The sequence below is a fragment of the Lampetra fluviatilis genome, chromosome 34, assembly GCF_964198595.1.
Source record: "Lampetra fluviatilis chromosome 34, kcLamFluv1.1, whole genome shotgun sequence".
NCBI classification, from domain to species: domain Eukaryota; kingdom Metazoa; phylum Chordata; class Hyperoartia; order Petromyzontiformes; family Petromyzontidae; genus Lampetra; species Lampetra fluviatilis.
The window spans coordinates 817688-826687 of NC_136308.1; positions in this window are offsets into that span (position 1 = coordinate 817688).

Here is a 9000-nt window from a genome sequence, read left to right on the forward strand (position 1 = left end):
GTGGTTCTGTGACGCGTGGCTGTGTGACGCGAGGCTGTGTGACGCGTGGCTGTGTGACGCGTGGCTGTGTGACGCGTGGCCGTGTGACGCGTGGTTCTGTGACGCGTGGGCGCTTTCGAGCAGCCCGGCTCGCAACTCGTCGCTTCGAGAGTTTCTTGCTCGACTGGTTCCGCGAGCGAGGAGGACACGCTGCCGCTGGCGACAGGCCGCCACGTGGGCGATGCAGGCGATCTTCCCCGTGGAGTCATGCGGTGTCTTAACGCTGGTTGCGGTGAACGTCAGGCACCACGTGCCGTGCGATCGCGTGCCTGTGTGCCTGTGTGTGTGTGTCTGTGCCTGCGTGTCTGTGTGTCTGTGTGCCCGTGTGCCTGTGTGTCTGTGTGCGCGCAGAGAATGCGAGACTGTGCTCCGTTTGACTGGACACGCGTTTCAATCTGTTTCGCACAGATCGCTTGAAGGTTCCTCAACAAGTCCACGCTGATTTTAGATGAGTTATAACTCGGTTCTGTGCCTCACGAAATTGCCCCTCAACCCGTTGGATTTACGCACAGCGAGAGAGAGATATCTGGCCTCTCTCTGCGCTATGAAGGAGGGTCATTGCCCGAAACGTCACCGATTACATGTCTTCCCTTTGAAGGCAACAGTGTTACTGACACGGGACGTGTTGAGTTGTCGTGCATTGTGCATCACCACCATGCAATGTGCACCGGGAGTGGACTGGGAGCCACTGGTTGAGAGATCAGAGAGAGATTTGCCTTTGCGATGCAGTCAAAGGCGAGCAGCCTCACGGCTCAGGCGTGGGGGAGGTGAAGGGCCCTCATTTCCATTTACAGCCGAGCGTGCGGGGACAATCTGGACTACAAAATTTAAACGTGAATTAATGAAGCAATAATGACACCCGTTAAATGTTACATTGCATAATAAAGGGCATCTACCTCTGTTGAGCAATGCCTTACTACGATCTACCGTGCGCTACATTGGCGAGTCTGTGCTGCAGCGCAGTGTTACCACATCGACGGTGTTGGGCAAGTGGGATTGTCACAACGTCTCCTGTAAAGTATCTATGTACGGTGCGGAAGAAGTTCAACATACATGCAAGGCATCTTGAGATGTCAATTGCACTTCAGCTGTTGCATACAACTTGTTTCGAGATATGCATGTGGCGGGACTGTCCAATCAGTGGCTACGAGCCACTGGCGGAAATTCCACATTGCGGTGTGGAGGGTCGGCCTCCTCATCACGGGGTGACCGCTCGACTCCCTAATGCAGCATCGGGATTCGCTTCACCGCCGATGTCCGACGTTTCGCTCCACGCGCCCGGAGCGTCTTCAGTTTGAATGTCAGTTCCTGGAGAAGCTCCCAGCACGTCCCACGCTGAGCTGTAAGTCGAACGAGAGCCGGGTGGCAATGTGGCCAATCAGGAAGCTGAGGAATGCCCCCCCCCCCCCAATTATGAGTGTGGAGGGCGTACGCAAGACCAAAGATCAAGACAAGGAGAAGACAAAGATCAAGACAAAGATCAGGACAAAGATGAGTGTGTGATGCAAAGTTCTTGAGTAAATATCATGGGCAGAGCTGGATGGGAGGAAGGCCATGTTCGCCCACGTTTCTTTTGCGAAAGGACACGACGCTTATGAAGCGAGATAAATGAGCGGTCTAGTATCAGCGACAAGATCGATGAGTACACCTGTGGGCAAATTGGAACCCTCAAAAGTTTTAGGCGAACCACAAAATTTTGTATTTTGTGAAGAAATAGTGTGAAGTTCCACAGAACACTGCGCCATGGCATTGCGCAGGCCGGGCTTGGAGCCACTGCTCCAGGCCATCCCGTATCGGGGATGGAACTCATACGAGACAGCAGATGGCAGCAGTAGGCGCCTTGAGATGCCTGCTTGGGCGTGCGTGTCAGCGGTGTCTTACAAGGAACATCGGTGTACTGTGCAGTGCTGGTTTTCACACGGCAACGCAATCCGAGCCATGCCACGAGCAACAATGTACCCGTGTTGCCATGTCAAGGCAGATCTTCGTTTTACTGTATCCGTGGGGGATTATGCATGTTGAACTTCTTTCGCACCGTACATGGCCAACCGTGTTAATCGAAGGTGCAGGAGAAGGACAACAAACTAAACACAAAAATACATTCTAGATAGATTAGTTTTCAATAAAAAAATATTTAAAAGTGCATAGCTCCAGTGGATTCATAATATTAGAAGTGTAGTGACTGACTCAGAGACGTCAAGAGTCGGAGGCACCTTTTTAATTTAACCGAGCACCCTTTGCACAACACACACCCTACGCTGGTACACACTCTTCTGTCGCTCGCTTATACACAACTCTACATAAGTCGCTCGCCTACACACAACGCGAGCCGTCTAACACCGACGGCGCTGAACCGAGACAGCCAACTACCGTCCAGCAGCGCAATGTCGAGTGAAGACGACAGCGACGATGGCGACGATCTTCAGCACGACGGGGATCCCACTCCAAGCGACAGCCCCGAGCTCTCGCTCAGGGCCCCCTTTTATGCTCCCAGGGGCGTGGCCTCGCTCCGCCCCGGGCACGCCCCCTTTCTAGAACCTACCAGCGGCGGCTTCCCCCTCGTGCCCCTTCTGTCACCTTTCCCCCAGATATTCCCTCTGGTGTATCACGTGGCCTGCTGACGTCAGGGCTGCTGTAAGCCGCAGATCCCCTACCCCGCCAGCAGCCAGCGCTGTGCCGCTACATTACTTATTCTATGTCACTACAGAAGGAAGAGCGTCCCAGACGACCGCCGAAGCGCACCCGAAAGCGCGCGATGCGGTGACCGTCTTCGTTCGACGGCCAGCCAAGAGCCGCTACTGTGAGGATCACGGGAGCTGGCGTGGTGATGGTTCACGCTCCTTGACGGGATCAGCGAGGTCTTGCGGTTAATTAGTGGCACACACTTTGTGTGCAATGAGTGCGAGGCTGTGGGCACACAACACGGGCCTGCGGCGAGCCGAGACGCCGTGACACGGGAGCCCCCTGGAGCCTGAGCGGACTGGCCGATCGGGCGGTCACCACTGCCGTCAGGATCACGTCTCGCACGAGGAACGCGATTGGGCATCTCGTGGCGTCGGCTGCCCACGAGTAACAATCGGGGGTCTCCGCCACTTTCAATGTAACTTCAACGAGCACCTAGCCTGGCACGAGCGTCACGCTTGGCGACGTGGTGACGTGGTGACCATCGCCGTCTGGTGGAGGTGACTTGTGGCGGCTGCGCAACGTGGGGCACGACGTGGGGTCGGAGAACGTTGGCAACACCTCCGGCTGTACGCTTCTAGTGTGGGACCTACCTAGGTCGACTCGGCCTGAAAACGGGCACCTGTTGCGTGTGACGTCACGGCAACGTGCGCGGTGACGGGAGGGTGCGGCTGCATCGGCCTTGCGAGGTGCGAGCTCAAAGCTGGCGACCTTGTTTGCGACCTTGTTTGCCTTGGCCATAAAGCGTCCGTCTCTACAGTATATAAATGTGCGTGGTGCGTGCGTGTGTCATCGCTATACGTCAGCCCATAACGCCAGGGTGGGAATCACGATTTGAGTTTCCAAGAAGGTGTTTGTGGATCATCTCTGTAAAGGCACAACCCCCAGGGGCTGTTCCGTGGTTTAGTTCACAATGATGTCACAGAGCCTTTAACGTGTCGTCATGGGTGACGATGTATATTTTGGTAATGTATCTGCCATTCTCTGGTCTGAGATCTGGACTTTAACAGAGCAGATAGGTATACAGCTCCGTGAAGAGCATAGTAGGACGTTCTGAACAGAACATGGCTTAATATAGCGTTGTTGATGTAGTTACGCAGAGTAGGTTGGGATGGGTTGGAGACTTATTTAGGATGGAGAGCAGGTTAAAACAATCACCTGATTGGCACGCTCACAATATAGACTCGTATCGCATGCTGAAAGTCCATCGTTAACATCTCATGCAAATTCTCAGCGAAGTCTACCCAAGCGTAAACCTCGAGGCTAACGGGACACAAGGAGGCACGCGAGACAGACAATGATTTAGATTTGTTTTAGATAAAGACTCGACTTGAATCGCAATCGCTTGGGGGCACGGCGGGTGGTGTAAAGATCGACTTACCAAGTGTCGAGTACTCGCGCATCCGCAACCCGAGGACCAGCGCGATAGGCAAAGCGAATCGCTCTCTGCGACTTGAACTCGACAGCGTCCTGATTGTGAGTCTCATTTGAAAACCGCATCTTGCTGATAGAGGCTAAGTAACTGTGACGCAGCTTACTGCAAATAACTTTACGGACTCAAATAGGCGAGATAAACTGGAATGGGCCGGGTTTGGCCTGGCCACGGTGACCCTGACGGCTGCCACAGCGCAGCGCTGGGCTCTGATAGGGGTGAGGAGGAGGGGGGGATACCGTGGCAAGGCAGAAAGCTTTGAAATCTCGGGGCAATGTCCAATGTATCTATAACGCCGGCCTGGAAGAGTCACTCTTCCACGTGCGACTGATGCCTGCTCGCGTGTGTGTGACGTCGTGGGGAGCGGCGGTGCAGCGGTTAGAATGCTGCGTTACGAACCCAGCGACCGGGGTTCGATTCCCGCTCACGGTCAACGCCAGCGACGACTATCTGAACCGGTTCCGGGCCTCCCCTAGGTCGACTCAGATGAGTAGCTGGTGCGGTGTGTAAACATCGCCACTGGGGAGACAAAGGCGACCGGGCGTGGTGCTGGCCACCCACCCACCCACTCGTGTGCCGTTCCGGCCTTCATAGGTGCTCCCTAACAGCACTTTCCCCAACAGTCTGTGAAGTCTATACGGGTGATCTTTGCCTTGGTTACGACGCAGTGTTGCCATGTTTGGCGCACTTGACTCACAACTCAGAAGGGCGCAGGTTCAACTCTCATTTGTCGGGGAAAACACAACGCTCTGTCCACCATTCCTCCTGTGTCGACAAAATGAGTAACGACTTTGTGGAACGTCGACCGTGGTTGTTCTATGGGAATGTGAAGCCTCGACTCACGCACCACGGATCTTGTAAAATAACCCGGCAACTCCATTGGAACCTCATTCGCCAGTAAAAAATATGATACATTTTTTTTTACCCTTTTATCTGGCAACAAAACTGACACCTTTTTATTACAAGGAGTCATGTTTGCATAGACCACAATACCTGCAGTCATAATGCAAACAAAAACATAACTCTGATAATGTATGCACTGTCCTTGAAGTTGATTGGTCCACCCGGCAACTGGCTAAATGGGACCGTCCGTTTTGCCGAATCAAAATAACCTCAAACTTTGCTCGCTGACATCAACGTGAATGAGTAACGGCCCTGTGCTCGTTTGAGCAGAGAGACACTTTGTCGACTTGTGCGACACCGACCTGCGTGGAACAGAATACCGCTGGCTACAATCTCGCACGCAGAGCAACGGGGTCCCAGCAGACATCACGTGCGCGGAAACCTTCATCGCTTGGAACCTCCTGTGAGCCCCCAGCTCCCTCATCGCGCGCCGGGTTGAGTGACCGGCTCGATATGACCCCGAGGCCAGCACTGTGGAACAGCTGATGTTTGTTTGTTTGTTTTTACCAAAGATCCCAATAATAACCCCCGTCTTGCACGCGGGATGGTGTGGCCCCTGATGAGTGGCCAAGGGGCTCCATGAAGGCTGTCCATTGAAGGGACACACGTGGGGGGATCTCCACCACCTCTTCGTTTTCCTTCCCCTATGACCCCTAAACTTATTTTCTGATATTTGCCCCCCCCCCCCCAATTTGCACAAATACTTGTTTTAATATTAATCACCTTAAAATCAATCCCGGAGCGTTTCATTTGTCCTCATATGAACTGTAGACGATTGCTGGACTCACAATCAAATAACGTTGCGAGTTTAGATCCTGTTTGAGGATCGATCGTCCGCTCTGGGTTTCATGAGATTTAAACCCTTTCGCTAGAAAACCCGACATTGGGTTGTTCACTGAATAGTCCCCACCTGTAATGGGTCGCGGAATTTCCACTTGTAGCTCGCGAAGACAAAATAACTTTGCGTGCGGCGGCAGCCCCCCCGCCAACCCCCCCCCCCCCCCCACTTCTGGCGCAAGTCACCGCTGTGCTTGAAGGCGAAGATCACTTTTTGGGTTTTGCACAAACACCGCCCTTCACGCGCCCGTGGTGCCTGCGCGACGACACGGGGGAACACCTTCGTGGGCTACGTCAGCCCTGACCCCGACCCGCAGTGACTGACTCACGCGGTTCATGAGCTCGGCATGAACGTAAAACGAGCCGCCGAGAGCCTGTGAATCCTGTAAAAAGAGTCCCTTGTGCTGCTTTCCTTTATGACTCACAGCTCCGCGTTTTATTGTTTTCTTGTTATGGAAGTGTTCACGTATTGCGTAAGAGTTTTTTTTCAGGCAACTTTGTAGATTTGAAAAAGTAAATTTTGTTTAAAACTGGCGGCTGGAATGAACTCGGTTGATGACCTCAGTACTCTTCGCCACCGCGTCCTTCCACCTCCCAGATCGATGTTACTTGTTGTTGTTGTTGTCATCATCATCAACATGCCAGACAGCCCTCGTAACCACAGATGCTCTCCCCTAGTTAGTCCGGCGGCTTGCAGAGAGACGAGACTGAGTTTAGAATTGCCCTCCCGCCACGATCTTAGTGATCACGGGGACACGGACTTGATTTATATATGCCATGAAGAAGGGCCCATTGCCTGAAACGTCGCATATTATATATCATTTTTTCGTTTAAGGCCACGCAGTGTTATTGACTAATGTGTTGAGTATCACACACAAAAGATGATTTCTAGACAGGACAACATTTGAGAGTTATTTCGTACCGAATCACCGGTGTCCACGGAGACACGGGGCCACTCATTACTCAGACGTTTCTCTCCGCGGGGTTATCCACCTCTGTACTCCTCTTGTCCGTGGAGAGAAGTAAACATTCGTGGATGACCGCGCGGGTAATAGGGTTATTAAATAGGGCCGCGGGTAATAGAGGAGTTTCCGCGAGCCGTATTTGATGGTAGCGGTCGGGGCTAAGAGGGCCGCGGAGAACAGGAGTGGTTCTCCAGTGGTCTCATTGTTCGCGTGCTGCTGTTGTCGAGAACAGCGCGGCCACAATGATGGCACCCGTGGGCTCAACCATAGCTGCTGTGCATGACACACACAGGTATGCTGGGAGGACTGACCTTATGGTGACAATAGCACTTTGTGCTGTCTGAAAACCACCTTTTAATGCATGAAGACTTTGTTTTGCTATTGCGGTTGTGTGCACGTGCACGCGCCCGTGCGTGTGTTTGCGTGTATCCAAAATAAGTGAACAACAACTCCTTCCGTGTAACTACAGCTTCCCAAGCAGAAGTGAATTGCCAACGCCACCCTGATGGGTCCTCCAACTGGTCGGATACATGCGGGGTCAGCGTTGACTCCCATTTCTTGAAACGAGCCAAGAGTTGTTCTGGCCACACGTGCTCTGCACCGTGGAGCCGTCGTGTTGACAAGTCGTATGCAAAATAGTCGTGACGAACACAGCTGCTCTCAAATTGCACAGAGCCACCTTGTTTGCGTCGGTCCTTTACAGTGACTTTGGAGACATCTCCGTTGCGCGTTAATAATATTTACACCGCGAGTTTACGATAGTTTCATTTACCACGAGCGTCGCGTATGGTTAGAGATGCAACTTTGCAACGACAGTAAAATTATGAAGAGTGCCAGGTTAAAACTTTTACGGACAGACCATTGGATTGCATCGAATGCCCTTTCCAGCCCGTTAAAGTGTGCTCGGAGCCACGCGACCTTGACGCGGCTTCCGTGAGCCCCCGGACTCGGGTGCGAACTGGGGTTGCCCTCCTGCCGCGGTGCTTGCCTGCTCTAGTTGGACCGCCACATTGACCTGCAATCTGAATTGTCGGGGGCCCATTTCCCTTTTCAAGGGCCTGGCGAATTCAGGCCGAACAGAGACGCGCCACCAAATTTGTTACAAAATCTGAACCCTTTGAGATGGCGGCAACATCTAATTTGACATGAATTTTCCTTTACGTCACGTGAACGATGGGACGGTCTTCACTCGGAAGAATTTCTCACGTGGCGATAACTCGAGTAACGTACCTCGGTATCAATGGCAACGTTCGCTATCGTTGACCAACCAGGGTTAGAATTCAGCTCGAGTGGAGGCCAGCATTGGCAAACCTGCTTAGAATGACACTCGGAGACAGAAAGAGAAACGCACCATGCTTCCACAATAGAGTTTTTTTGGGGGTTAGATCGCGTAAATTTAAATGTGTCGTTAAACCTGCCACCACCCGACACAAACCAATTAGTAAGGCTTGTCACGTAAACAATTCGCTACTATACAGCACACCGGTGTGTTGGAGAGTAAACTCACAACATTTACAAGTCGAGTACGACGTTTCGCCAGTGATTACCACTTGCATCATGAGGCGACAGCCAGATTTGAGGAGAAGTCCTCCTGTTTCGTTCTTAGAGGGATAGATGTGATGACGTCACTTGTCAGCCAATCAGGTACGGAGGCCAGGCGGGGTGGTTAATGTGTGCACATAAATTACTATGGAAACCCATTACCGGCTGGGTTATTCACCATGCTTGTTGGAAAAGTTTAGTTGGGCAGGACACGTCACGACAAGGGGTGATGGCCGGTGGTCAAGACTAAGGACAGAATGGCAGCCAAAGTATAGAACCCGCGTGACAGGATGTGTGTATGTTGAACTTATCTGGCGCCGTACGCAGCCAACCGTGCTAATCGGAGGTGGGCGGGAAGGATAACAAACTAAACACAAAAAGCAGTTCCAAAGAAAAGAGTTTTCAATCAAGATGTAGAAGTGCAGAGCTCGAGTGGCTTCATAATATTGGAAGTAAGAGCGTTCCAGACGGTCGCAGAAGCGCATCTAAAAGTGAGCGACGCAGTGACCCTCTTTGTTCAATGGCAAGCCAAATGACACTGCAAGGATGACCGGAGTTCGCGTGACAGTTTATGTTCCTTGACGAGATCAGCAAGGTACA